This window comes from Ovis canadensis, chromosome 2 (genome assembly GCF_042477335.2).
Source record: "Ovis canadensis isolate MfBH-ARS-UI-01 breed Bighorn chromosome 2, ARS-UI_OviCan_v2, whole genome shotgun sequence".
Taxonomy (NCBI): Eukaryota; Metazoa; Chordata; class Mammalia; order Artiodactyla; family Bovidae; genus Ovis; species Ovis canadensis.
This window is the reverse complement of record NC_091246.1, coordinates 105,755,145-105,768,394: the sequence shown is the minus strand read 5'-3', so window position 1 is coordinate 105,768,394 and position 13,250 is coordinate 105,755,145. Positions and strand designations below refer to the sequence as shown.

General features: G+C 43.9%; 1 protein-coding gene across 3 annotated transcripts in view; it reads right to left on the bottom strand.

Moving 5' to 3' along the window:
• The window catches only part of BLK (BLK proto-oncogene, Src family tyrosine kinase), a 54,117-nt gene that overhangs the window by 34,837 nt on the left and 6,030 nt on the right, over window positions 1-13,250 (bottom strand). Inside the window, exon 1 of one of the 3 annotated variants that reach the window (XM_069574188.1) lies at window positions 5,530-5,653. The exons of the other annotated variants lie outside the window; for them this stretch is intronic. The gene's annotated coding sequence lies outside the window, so the exon portion shown is untranslated. Of the gene's footprint in view, window positions 1-5,529; window positions 5,654-13,250 lie in introns of those variants that run through there. 3 annotated transcript variants of the gene reach the window in all.

Genomic DNA, 13,250 nt, shown 5'->3' with positions numbered 1-13,250 from the left:
CAACTCAGTAAAAGAAGACAAAAATTCAACTTAAATAGTTGAACAAAGGAGATATTATATGATTGGCAAACAAGCACAAGACAAGGGGCTCAACATTATCAATCGTTAGAGAAAACGGTGATTAAAATCACCAAGAGATACCCCTACAGACCCGCCAGAATGGCTACTGCTGAAAGACCAAAGCAAATGCGGGGCAGGCTTTGGGGAACCTGCAGCTCTCACACAACCTTGAAAGCCGACGGCAAAGTGAAATGGAACAGCAACTTGGGAAACCAGTTTGGGAGCTTCTATTCTATGATCCAGAGATTTCATTTCCGGTTATTTATCAAACAGCAGTGGACACATCTAACACAAAGACTTGTGGGCATACGCTCCTAGCAGCTTTACTCATTAGCTCCCGCTGGAAATAGCACAAAGGTCCGTTAACTGGTAAATGGATTTCAAACACGCAGTTGTAATTGATCACTCTAGCTATACTAACGTGGTGAACTTCCAGAGCACCATGCTAAGAGAAAGAAATGAAACACAAAGAATATGTACTTTCTGATTCCATATACAGCCCTCTCATATCCACCGGGATTTGATTCCAGGAGTCCCCACATTTGCCAAAATACCTCCTTGTTCTCAAGGGCACAGTCTGCTCTTCATATTTACAGTTTTTGTATTTACAGACTGAATCAACCACAAATGAAAATTTCAATAAAGAAGAGAGGGTACAGGTGGGAGGCAGGTGAGGAAGGGCTTCTGCATCTTTCATAGTGGGAATCGATATAATTAGCCCAGAGATAAATTTAAAGTCAAAGTACTGGTATTCTTTAAAGTTACAAAGGTGACGAAAAGGAGATTTAAAAACAAAAACTGCTAGCCTCCCTTATTTCTGGGGTGATAGAGGGAGGGGTGGGACGAATTTTTATTTTTCAGTTTAGACCCTTTGGAGCTTTCCACATTTTAAGAAATCATGTTTATGGATAACTTATGTAGTGATAAAACCTAACTCAGCAAATGAGTGGGTAGACAAATAAATTAGGAAAAGAATAAAAGATCTAACTGACCAAAAATGCCTGGAATACACTATGGTTAGGTGAAAGAGTTTATTGAAGAGTACTTTGTCTAAAATAATCGTAGAAAAGAAAAAAAGGGGAGTATATAAATATATTTGCAAATGAAAAGAAATGTCTGAAAGCCCTTTGGTATAAATAAAACTGCTAACAGGGCTGTTTCTGGGGAGTGAAATTCATGACCAAAAAAGACTTTACATTTCACTTTACACACTTCGGTGCGGTTTGTATTAAACACAGAACGATACGCTTAAATGCGTAATACTATTAAATGGTGGTGGTGGAGGTGGTGGTTTAGTCCCTTAAGTCGTGTCCGACTCCTGTGACCCCATGGACTGTAGCCCGCCAGGCTCCTCTGTCCATGGGATTCTCCAGGCAAGAATACTGGAGTGGGTTGCCATTTCCTTCTCCCAAGACCATTAAATATTGTTTTTTAAATGTGAAGTTAAAAACAATGAATTGGCAATTACCCTAAAAAAAAAAAAAAAAGGGACATGCGCCCCTGAGCAACATTCTAGAGGATGAAAGAGGTGACGGTGGAATTCTATCCTTTATGGGTTCAGGCCATGCTTGGAGGACCTGGCCTCCTCTGATGGATCACATTAATAGACTTTCCTCTTTCTGCACGTAATTGGCTTGCAGTTATAGGAAATTCAGAAAGTAGAGAGAAGATAAGATTTACTGACAGCGCCATTATTTAGAGATAATCACGGTTAGTTAGGGCTGCCCTGGTGGCTCCGAGGTTAAAGCATCTGCCTGCAATGCGGGAGACCTGGGTTTGATCTCTGATTCGGGAAGATCCCCTGGAGAAGGAAATGGCAATCCACTCCAGTATTCTTGCCTGGAGAATCCCATGGAGGGAGGAGCCTGGCAGGCTACAGTCCACAGGGTCACAAAGAGTCGCACACGACTGAGCTACTTCACTGTTAGTTAACATTCTGGTATGCCATTTTCCACTGGCATTTTTTAAAAAACGCAAAACTGGGATCATTATCTACATCCGGTTCTGTGACCTGTTTTTAAGGCTGTATCGTGGCTACCTTTTCCTGTCATTTACCCCCTTCGCCTGTTGTATCACACGCAGGGCTGTGGGGTTTCTTATTGGAAGGTGGTACCATACCTAATTCACCCATTCTTCTGCTTCCATATTTTCAGTGTCAGAAATAATGCTGCAAAGATGTCCTTTGCTCATATACCCTGCCCTTGTTCAAGTCCCCCGTTAATCTTTGCTGAGGTTAAAAATCCTAGAAGTGGGATTTCTGGGCTCAGGAGCATAATATGTTTAAGTCTTCTGATACATATTTTGCCAAATTGCCCTTCAAGGATTTTCACACAACTGGATATATGTATTTCCCTGTACTTTCTCTAGGAAACGTTATTGTTCTTTTTATACTTACTAAGTTAATTTATTTAAAAAGTTATCTTTTTCTTTTCAATCTAATTTTTTTGTTTCATTGCTGTCATTCAGTCACTCAGTCGTGTCTGACTCTTTGCAACTCCCTGGACTAAGTAAGTAATATACACATGCTGAAAATCAGAAAATTAAGATCTATATAAAGAAAAAAATTAGAAAGACTCAAAATCTCACCACATATGAAAAAACACTATGAAACTTTGGTGATGAATTTGCAGAGCTTTCATATTTGCATATACCCTTAAGAAGATGGAACCAGACTGTTTATGCAGTATAATAATGTGGTTAATTCAGCAAACAGTACAGTGTAAACTACATATACATAAGGGTAATTTGGGAACCAATATTATTAATTGCATGCCATCTACAGACAACATTATTTAATCACTATTGCTCAAATAAGTTATTTTCAACCTTTGATGGCTATAAATAAACCTGTAGTAAACATCCTTATAGAATAAATGTTTAGTTGTTTGTCCAATATTTTTAAAGCTAAATGTCTATAAGTGGAATTATGAAGTCAAAGAAGATGCATATTTTTAAGGATCTTGAACTCTGATACCAAATTAATTTCTGCAAAGATGATATTAATTTATATTCTCACAGCAATGAAGAAAGCTCATTTCCCTTGATCTTTGTCAAGAGCTTTTATCAAGTTGCAAACCTTTGCCAGCCCTCTAAGTGAAAAGCGACACGGCTTTAATTTATTTTTCTATGAATATTTATCGTGTATTTATCAACCACTTGTGTTTCTCCTGTGATGAACCGGTTGTCCACTTCTCTGCTTATTTTTACACTGAGGTGTTTATCATTGTTCCTAATTACATATAGGAACTCTTTATATCACAGATATATTTAATTTATACATTAATTTGTCAAATACAGTCTAAATACTTTTCTCATTTTATCATTCACTTTTTAATTTGTTATCATCTTTATCTTGTCAGTTTACTAATCTTTCTTACCAATCTTTGCTTTTGGTGTTCCCTCTTAGAAATATCTTCCCCAACCTAAGATTATAGATATTACACCTATGTATATATTTATTAATTTTCACTATTAGTTTTTTTCACAATATTTTATATGCATAAAAAACTCAGAAACAAATGTAGCAGCACTAACATCAAACATGTATTAATATTTTGTCATATATACTTCAGTTCTCTTTTTCTTCCTCTCTCTCTTTTTATGTCACCAATATTACTAAAGCTTGATCACAATTTTCTCCTTTCTTTGTCTCCAAAGTCATCATTACATTGAAGTAACTGGGTGTTATTACCACATATGATTTTGTACATTTATGACATACAAATAAACAGCCACAAGCAATATATACTTTTGTATGTTTTGCCAAAAATGGCCTCATAATGCAAGTAATGTTTTTGAAACTTGCTTTTTTTTACCCAAATTTATTCTTGAGGTTTATTTATTTGCTATACAGATCCCTAATTCTATTTTTAAAAAGCCTTATTCCATTAAGTGAATAAACCACATCTTATTTGTCCCTTTAATCATTGTTTGCTAAGGAGCAACTGAGTTGTCTCCCCTTTTCCATGATGACAAACTCCACGGTGAGGAGCCCATGTCCCCCTGCACACATGTGAGACTGTCTCTGAACAGTGTGGTACCCTCCAGGATACTGTGAGGACCCGCAGGGCTATAGAGTGAGACCCTTCGGTTTGGCTGTGGAGTCCCAAAACAGTCTCCAGGGTACCAAGTTGTTCTCCTCCCAGCAATACCCAAGAATTCTCATTTCCCCACATGCTTGCCAAAACCGGCATTATGAGACATTGCTTTTTACTAATATGATGGGTAATAAATGGAATCTTTTTGTTATTTGTTTTTTCTTGATTACTTTTAAGATGTTTATTGATTTATGAGGGTTTTTCCTTCTGTGGATGGCCCATTCATATCCTTTGACCATTTTGAAAAATTACAGTTTTCTTTTTAAAAAAAGAACTCATTTATTTTCAGTTATTATTGATTTTTTTTTCTACCATGGAAACTATTTACAAATCGATGAAACTTTGCTATGGTCTGTAACCAAGATATGTGCAAAAGGGTTTGCTATCACATTTGAAGCAATGCATATGAAGACAACTGCCAAACTCCTTAGACTGGATAAGAGAAATTTAAAAGGCAAGAGAAGCTCATGGAACAGATTACTGTACTGATCAACACTATCATGAAAGCAACTTGTCATGGTCTAACTCTCAGTGTTATTTTTTTCCCTCAGTGCTGTGTAAATAAAAAAAAAGATACGTCCTAACCAGGAAAAAAAAAAAAAAAGCATTTCTAAGAGGTATAAACTTCCAGTTAAAAAATGAATGTCATCGTGATGCAATGTAAAGCTCATTACTATAATCAATAGTATTTGGATTGCCTATTTTTCAGATTTCCCCCTTCTGTTTAGGCCTTCAGAAGGAAGATTACTCTGCTTCAACACCAAGGAACTATTTCAACACTCCTGATCCAAACTGTCAAACTGCTTTCCCGTGACAACCCGGTTTGCCAGCAGCTGTGTGGGAGCAGGCCCACCTGGGGCAGCGTGGCCCCTGACGAGCTCCTGCCTCCCTCCTTTCCTGTGAAGAGCCTGTTCTCCCTGACAGAGGCCCGTGAGCACGGGTCCTGGGCATGCTGTGGGGAGCAGAGACCAGGGATGCGCTCTGGAGCTTGCGTGCTGGGGGCAGAGAGGTGAGCCAAAGGGAGACCAGACGGCGTATGAGCAGAGAAAACGGCTAGTCACTTCTGAGAAAGGTGAGTTTGTGCAGAGAGCAGAGCCCGTGTGATGGAATTGAAACAGAGGCACGAGGTTATTCAGGGGAGGAAAGCCCTCCCGGGTCTGAGTGACCAGAGGCAGCTGCCTGAGGTTGGAGGGCAGGGGGATGGCAGGATGGAAGATCCTGGGTTGCGGGGCTGAGAGGAGGGCTCAGCCTGGAGCAGAGTCAGTGGGGAGGATGGAGGAGGTGAGGGCAGAGAGGAGGGCAGGTGAAGGAGCTGGGCTTCCTTTCAAGAAGCCACATAAACCTCTAGATGGCTTCAAGTGGACCCACTTACCCGATCGAAAGATCACGGCAGCTGCAGGGGGCCTCCGTGAAAGGTGGTGGACGAGAGATCGGAGAAGGGGGATGCTGAGGGAGATGAGGAGATGCCAAGCAAGGTGGCGATGACCTTTAGCTGCGGGAGGGGCTGTGCATGGAGGGGAAAGAGCCGCCCCATGCTCCTCCTACGGATCAGAACCTCTCACCCTCCCCCACCTGGGGATGTCTGTCTTCAGAACTGGAACCCAGTTCCCAGCAGGGATTCCACAGATCAGTCTTCAAAAACCGAATGTGCTAAGTAAACACACATGGAAGTGGCTGTTTGGTGTCTGAAGCCAAGTTCTGCCAGGAGTAGCTGCTCTCTACAGCCTTGGCTGGAGCCTGGATCTGAAAGATTGTCTGTGCCTTGTTTAGCATAAAGCGATCCTTGTGCCTGTGTGAAGCCAGAGGGCTGCTCAGTGGTGTGTGTGTGTGTGTGGGGGGGGGTTGCTGCCAGCTCCTGGGCAACTGGGAGAACTGGGATTCAACCATCAACTTGCTGTGAGCACTGTGTCTTCCCCCATCTGCTCCCTACCTCAGCTCCCCCACCCCCTTAAGTGAGTTTTGAGCAGCCAGCATGCATCGCTCTCACTGTTATCAGCATCTGAGGGTGCTCAGCTTCCTCCTCTTGGAGGTTACCCTCCTGAACCATGGGCTCAGCGCTGGGCTGCTCTAGAGGCTGCTACAGGAGAAAGGTACCTCTTTGGCTTCCCAGAAGTCACTCTCAGCTGAGGGGGAGGGCCCTGGACTCAGGATCCAACTGTGGGACCTTGGGGAATAGCACCCAACCGTGTAATGGGCCAAGAACTCTGACCACAGAGCTGCGGCTGCACCAGCAGTAGGCAGGGTCTCACACAGTGGGCTCAGCACCAATGGAGCGCGGTCTTCAAGAGCTGGGCAGCTGCCTCCTGCCCCACAAGGTGCTGCTTATGCCCAGGAAAAGCTCCCTATCAAATCTGACTCAGCAAGTAGGCGGGGCACAGAGGAGCCAGGCCTAAGCTGCAACTGCAGAAGGCTGTGGGAAGCCTGGCGGCATCTGAGAGGTTCCAGTGTGCTGGGAGGCTAGGAGGTCCGTGATGCTCACGGCGGAACAGAGCCAGAGGAGGGGTTGGTAGAGCTCAGAGAAGCAGTTGACTACATCACCAATCATACTGCCACTTGGATTTCTAGAAAACAGCTCAGACTTGAAATGGCCAAAAGGAGCCCCTTGTTTTTTTCCCCAAAACCCGAGGCCTCAAAGCTTTCCCATCTCGTTCAACCATGACTCCATCTTGGAGTTTCTCACGCTCTTTCTCCTGCTTCCCACAGACAAACCATCACCAAGTTCTGTGGGCTCAACATGCAGCCAGGACTGGACCACTGTTGCTGTTCCAGCCAAAGCCAGGACCTTGCAGCGGCCTCCCGGCTGTTCTGTTCCTCTTTCTGCCCTCCTACCAGCCTGATGCTGGAAGATGCAGGTCAGGCCGTGTCACTTCTCCCCCGATTACCACCTGACGCAACGTGTATTTCCAAATTTGTTTGGTGTCTGTCGTCTTGCACGAGAAGAGGCCTTTGTTTTGTCCACTGATGTGACTCAGTGCCTCAGGAAAAGCTCACAGTTATGTCTGAGTGAGCGAACAGACAGCTCCTCTTCTCACATGGTGTCCATCCTACCATCGACAGAGGCAGTTGATCGCATCCTGAAATTCCATCCCTGCCACAGCCCTCGGGGCTGCAGGGTTATCACATGATACGCCAGGATGAAAACCTCCTCCTCCTTTGGGTTCACTGCCTTGTTCACTTCCCGTCCTGGCCCAGGACTACAGCACCACCTTTCCCGGGGAGCAGAAGAGGAGGGATTTTAAATCACAAGGGACGCATTTCAGTCAAGGCTCTGCCTCTTGTTAGCTGAATGCCCCTCTCCTCCTCTAGGAGCTGCCATGCGGAGCTCACAGCTGCTTACGTGAACAGTGGTTTATAGATGCTACAAGCCAGGTGCTAATGGCAGCCACTATATTAAACACACACTCCACTCTTCCGCCTTCCACAGGCTCCCCTCCAGAACTATCCTAGAGAACGAATGTCTCCCTCTGGGTGACCCTGTGGGGCAGCTTGTTGTTCCTTCTCCCCCAGAGACCCCATGTCCCTCCTGAAGGCCCAGAAGGATGGAGTGTTTCTTCCTGCCATTTCCCTGGAATTGGACTGATTCCCAGACCCCTGTCCAAGCGCTAGAAAGGCTTCCTTTGAGCCTCTGAGCTTCCTGAGGTTACAGAGGGTTTATCTAAACTCTGCAAGTCTCAGAAATCAAAACCACAGCCATCGTCCTTGCTTCCTTCTTCTCTTCTCCCCTTCTATCCCTCCCTCCCTTGGCAGTTTTGGAATAAATTAAGTATTTGTCATTTCCTTTCTCAGGGCTTCCTAGGTGGCTCAGTGGCAAAGAATTTGCCTGCCAATGCAGGAGCCTCAGGAGACAGGATGGATCCCTGGATGGAGAAGATCCTCTGGAGGAGGAAATGGCAACCCACCGCAGTGTTCTTGCCTGGGAAATCCCACGGACAGAGGAGCCTGGCGGGCTACAGTCCATGGGGTCGCAAAGAGCAGGACAGAGCAGGACATGACCGAGCGACTCAGCACACGTGGATTTCTTTTCTCTCCCACATCCATGCGGTTTTCTGAGTTTAGTTCTTGGGGAAATGGGAGAAGATGGAGAAGTATCAATGCAAGATCTCCTAGGGGATCTGCTTGTCAATTAATGAGCATTTTCTGAGTGGAAAAGATGCCTTGGGAGGTGAGAACCATCGAGCAGAAACCACCCCTCTGCTGTGCCCCAGGGGAGGGATGGCTCAACCACACAGGTTACGAGAAGCCTTACTGGGCTGTGTGGTCTGAGGTTGTCCACTGAGGTGTTTATCAGAAGGTTTTTTCCTCGGTTAGTATGACCCTCGTAAGAACCCAGTGTACACCTGCAAGACAGAACCTGCCAAGGTGCCCGTGTGCACACACATCCCCCACGCCTTGACACAAAGGCTTGTCTGGCAGTGTTATTTGTCCTTACTCAGGCAATGCATTTGAGTATTTTCTATCCTATTCTATTTCTCAAAAAAAAAATTTTTTTTAATTAGGTAAATACACATAACACAAAATTTACCATCTTAATTTTTAAATGTACACTTAGGTAATGGAACAAATATTCACATTGCTGGGCACCCAATCTCCAGAACATTTTCATCCTGCAAAATTGAAACTTCATCTCCATTAAAGAAAAACTCCGCATTTCCCCCTCTGCCAGTGCCTGGCAACCACTTTTCTACTTTCAGTTTCTATAAATTGACTACTCCAGGGACCTCATAGAAGTGACACCATTCTGTACTTGTCCTTCTGGGACTGACATTTCATTTAACATAATGCCCTCACGGTTCATCCATGTCGTGGCATGTGTTCGAATTTCCTTTTTTTTTTTTAAGGCTGGATAATATTCCATGGCATGACCATGCAGCAATTTATTTATCCACTCAACCATGCGGCTATTGCGAATACTGCCACTGTGGAAACAAGTACGGTACGCAAATATCTCTTTGAGACTGCTTTCTCTTCCCCTCTCAGCTCCCTCTCTGCCTTTATCACGGCCCACAGATCAGCTGTCTTCACCTCTGTGCCCTCAGCCTCGTTCCTCTGACTTTGCCATCCCCATCTCCCAAACTGCTGGCACTTCCGTTAAGGTCTGGGGGCCCCAGTTCTGGAGCCAAGCACACCGTGTTAGCAGCAGCCTCCTTGGGGCGCAACGTGTGGATGCGCCTCAGGACCCAGGCACACTCTGCCTGGGTTCAGTCCAGAGCTGGCAGTGGAGTCTAATGTTCTGGCAAATTGTGATAGAGTATGAAAACATTCTATCAAAGGTACAATAAATTTTGTGAGGACTTTGCTTCAGCCTATCTTGAATAATTAATTCCGGTTTTTGGATAGGCAGTCATGCTTTGTTGCCCAGAAAACCTTGCAAGTGAATAATTTAGACTCATCTAAAAGTTGAGGCAAAGGCAAAAAAAGCCAAAAATGCTCTTATGAAAGCAAGTTACTGAATGATTTTGTGTTAAATAAGATGAAATATATAACACACTTATAAGAGTGCCTCAACACATAGTAAGGACTCAATAAATGTGAGTTATTACTGTTAAACCATGGCACGATCATATATTATTATTAAGTGTTAGTTGCTTGGCCTGCAGCCCACCAGGCTCCTCTGTCCATGAGATTTTCCAGGCAAGAATACTGGAGTGGGTAGCCATTCCCTTCTCCAGGGGATCTTCCTGACTCAGGGACCGAACCTGGGTCTTCTGCTTTGAAGAGAAAACACAAATATAAGAAAATGCCTTCTCACCCACTTCCCCCTAATACTCCACTGTCATAAACAGTAAACAGTTTAATTTTCTAGGGCAATGGTAAAAAGATGCCATTTATATCAAAAGCCAGTGTTATTCCATGTACTGATTATGGATCACTGGCCAAAACTAGAGGGCCAATAAGGCACACTGATCTAACGTTTAATGTTGTATTACATATGGGATGCCCAAGATGAAATTATAATTTACTCTGTTTCTACTGCGTGATTATTTCCCAAATTGCAGGAAGTCTTTCCCCTTTCAAGGCTGCCAGCTTTCAGTAATAATAATAAGTGGTTAACTTAGCGGAGATTCTCAGAGGAAGCAAGGAGACTTGAGATTAACTTTTGCCCCATCTTTTTGCCTCCAGGTATGAACGCTTGCGGAGAAGGCAATGGCATCCCACTCCGGTACTATTGCCTGGAAAATCCCATGGACGGAGGAGCCTGGTAGGCTACAGTCCATGCGGTCGCAAAGAGTCAGACACAACTGATCGACTTCACTTTCACTTTTCAGTTTCATGCATTGGAGAAGGAAATGGCAACCCACTCCAGTGTTCTTGCCTGGAGAATCCCAGGGATAGGGGAGCCTGGTGGGAGGCCATGTACGGGGTCGCACAGAGTTGGACACGACTGAAGTGGCTTAGCAGCAGCAGCAGCATGAACACTTGAGTTTAAGGAGATTCAGGACAGGATTACTAAGAGAGGAAGGAAATCAAACACATTTAGGAAGTCAAAGTCACCAACAGGTGCCAAGTAGGTTGTTGTTACTAAAAACATCTGAAGAGGAAAGGTCCATTTGTATTCAGTAAATCATGAGCTCAAGTCTCCCACCCATTGGGTTGGACTGTTGGGTTCAATCTCTTGGACTTTTTTCCTTGGCTCTTTAAGCCTTGAGTGACAACATTTCCATTTGATAAACACAGCTCATCTCTTATGGTTAATGCTTGTAGGAGGAAAGAACAATTAACCACCACAAATATTTCTGTGTCAGTCTGACTCCCTGGAGAGAAATGCAAGGCTTAAAAAAAAAATCAAAACATTTAGGGAAGTTTATTGAGGAACCAAAGATAGCCATAATTATGGCAGAGCCTTGAACACATTAGCAATTAGCTTTGGTTAAAGTAAAAAGAGAAGCAACTCTCTTAACCATAAGGCACTTTAGCATAATGGGTGCAAACGTGCTTATGTGCTGAGTTGCTTCAGTTGTGTCCAACTCTTTGCAACCCTACGGACTATAGCCTGCCAAGCTCCTTGGTCCGTGGGATTCTCCAGGCAAGAATCCTGGAGTGGATAGCCATTCATTCCCTCCTGCAGGGGATCTTCCTGATCCAGGGATCGAAACTGCGTCTCTTACGTCTCCTGCTTTGACAGCGGATTCTTTACCACTGGTGCCGTCTGGGAAGCCTCACATGATGGGTACACACACACAGATCAGGCAGTGAGACAGACTTGGGTTCTAATCCAAAGGCTCCTCAGATGGGAATAATATGGCCCCCATTCCACATCTGGACTTCTGTATGTAGGCACAGATCTTTAGAATTCTCTCATTTCAACACTGGACTCGCCAAAGGGAATGGGAGGGAAGAAGAAAGAAAGAAAGATCAGTTGTTTTTAAAAATATTTTCAGGGACCACAATCTCCTTTGAGAACCTGGTGAAACTACAGACACTTCCGTCACTCCCAAGTACGCTTATGTGCAGACACATCCAATTTTGTGTTCAGTTTCAGGACCCCTCTCCCCCCAAACCCACACAATTCATGGACCTCTGATTAGGAATCTTGGTTTAGACTATGGGACAAATGAGGCCAAATCCTTGGGTTTTGTTTCCTTCTGAGTCATTTCGTCTCACAGAGAGGAAAGTCTGTTCTCCTGCCAAAGACCACATCAGTAACCCTAGCCAACGAATATAGCTGTTGAAAACAAGGGAGCTAGATGAGAAGACGAGAACTCAGGCCACGAACACCATGACTTCAAATGCAAACCCAAGACCACCCCACTCCACCCCCAAATAAGTCTTTCGTCTCTCTATATAATTGTTGTTCCTTGGAAGATGGGAAGAATACTCTTTGGCTGTGCGATGTAGTTCAGAAGGACTTTACAAGTTACATGCTATTTTGTTCCCAATCATAACCCTCTATGATGTTAAAAAAAAAAAAAAGGAGACTAAATGTCCAGTTTGAAATAGAGTTAAGATAAGGAAATATTATGCAGCTTCAAAAATGATCATTGTGATACTACTTTCTCCATTCGTCCCACTTTCTCCATCCCCCACTGTGTCCACAAGCCATTCTCTACATCTTTGTCGCCATTCTTTCCTTGCAAATAGGTTCATCAATATCATTTTCCTAGATTCCATATGTATGTGTTAATATACTATATTTGTTTTTCTCTTCCTGAGTCACTGCACTCTGTACAACAGGCTCTAGGTTCATCTACCTCACTAGAACGGATTCAGATTCCTTCTTTTTTATGGCCGAGTAATATTCCATTGTCTATATGTATGTAAGATAGATAGCTTGTGGGAAGTAGCTGTGTGGTACAGGGAGCCCAGTCTGGCACTCTGTGATGACTCGGAAGGATGGGATAAGGGGATGGGAAGGAGGCTAGGGAAGGAGAGAATATATGTAGAATTATGGCTGATTTGCATTGTTGTGTGGCAGAAACCAACACAATATTGTAAAAATAATGTTTTTAATATTTAAATAAAAAATAGAAAAAGAATGACCATTGTGAAGACATGTCGCCATGGGGAAGATGCTTATGTTAAGATGAAAAAAAGAAAGCAAGGAAGAAACATAGACTCCAAAGGTCTCTGTCCTTTATGATTCCAGTGACAAAAAGCTGCGTCCTACAAACCAAGTCGAGCAAGTCTTGGGTAGAAATCAGAGGTGGAATTACTGATGGCTCATATCTGTTTCCAAAAGTTTTTTTTTTTTTTGGTATTTTATGATTGTTATAGTTAGAAAGAAAGGAGATACATGATACATCTGTACAAAATCAGCCTGTTCTCCCAAAGGATTGTGGCTGATCTCCTGCTTCTAAGTTGCCCTGTTTAGAAGGCTTTCTAAGTGAGCAGGTGAAGAAGACAGACCCTAAGAGGACTCAGTCAGAGCCCCACGGACCCCCACTGAGCACGAAACCTTGAGCCTGTGGCTGAAAGAGCAGAGAGAGAGCACCTCCTCACTCCTGGCAGACCACACACAGCTTGGGTCCTTGGCACCTGAGTCTGGGCTGAGGGGGACACTGGTTCCCGCAAAGAGCACGAGGAATTTCATATCTAAATCCACGTGAGCTTCTGCTGTTTAGATTCTGCCCCACCACAAACAATCAGAAGTAAAGG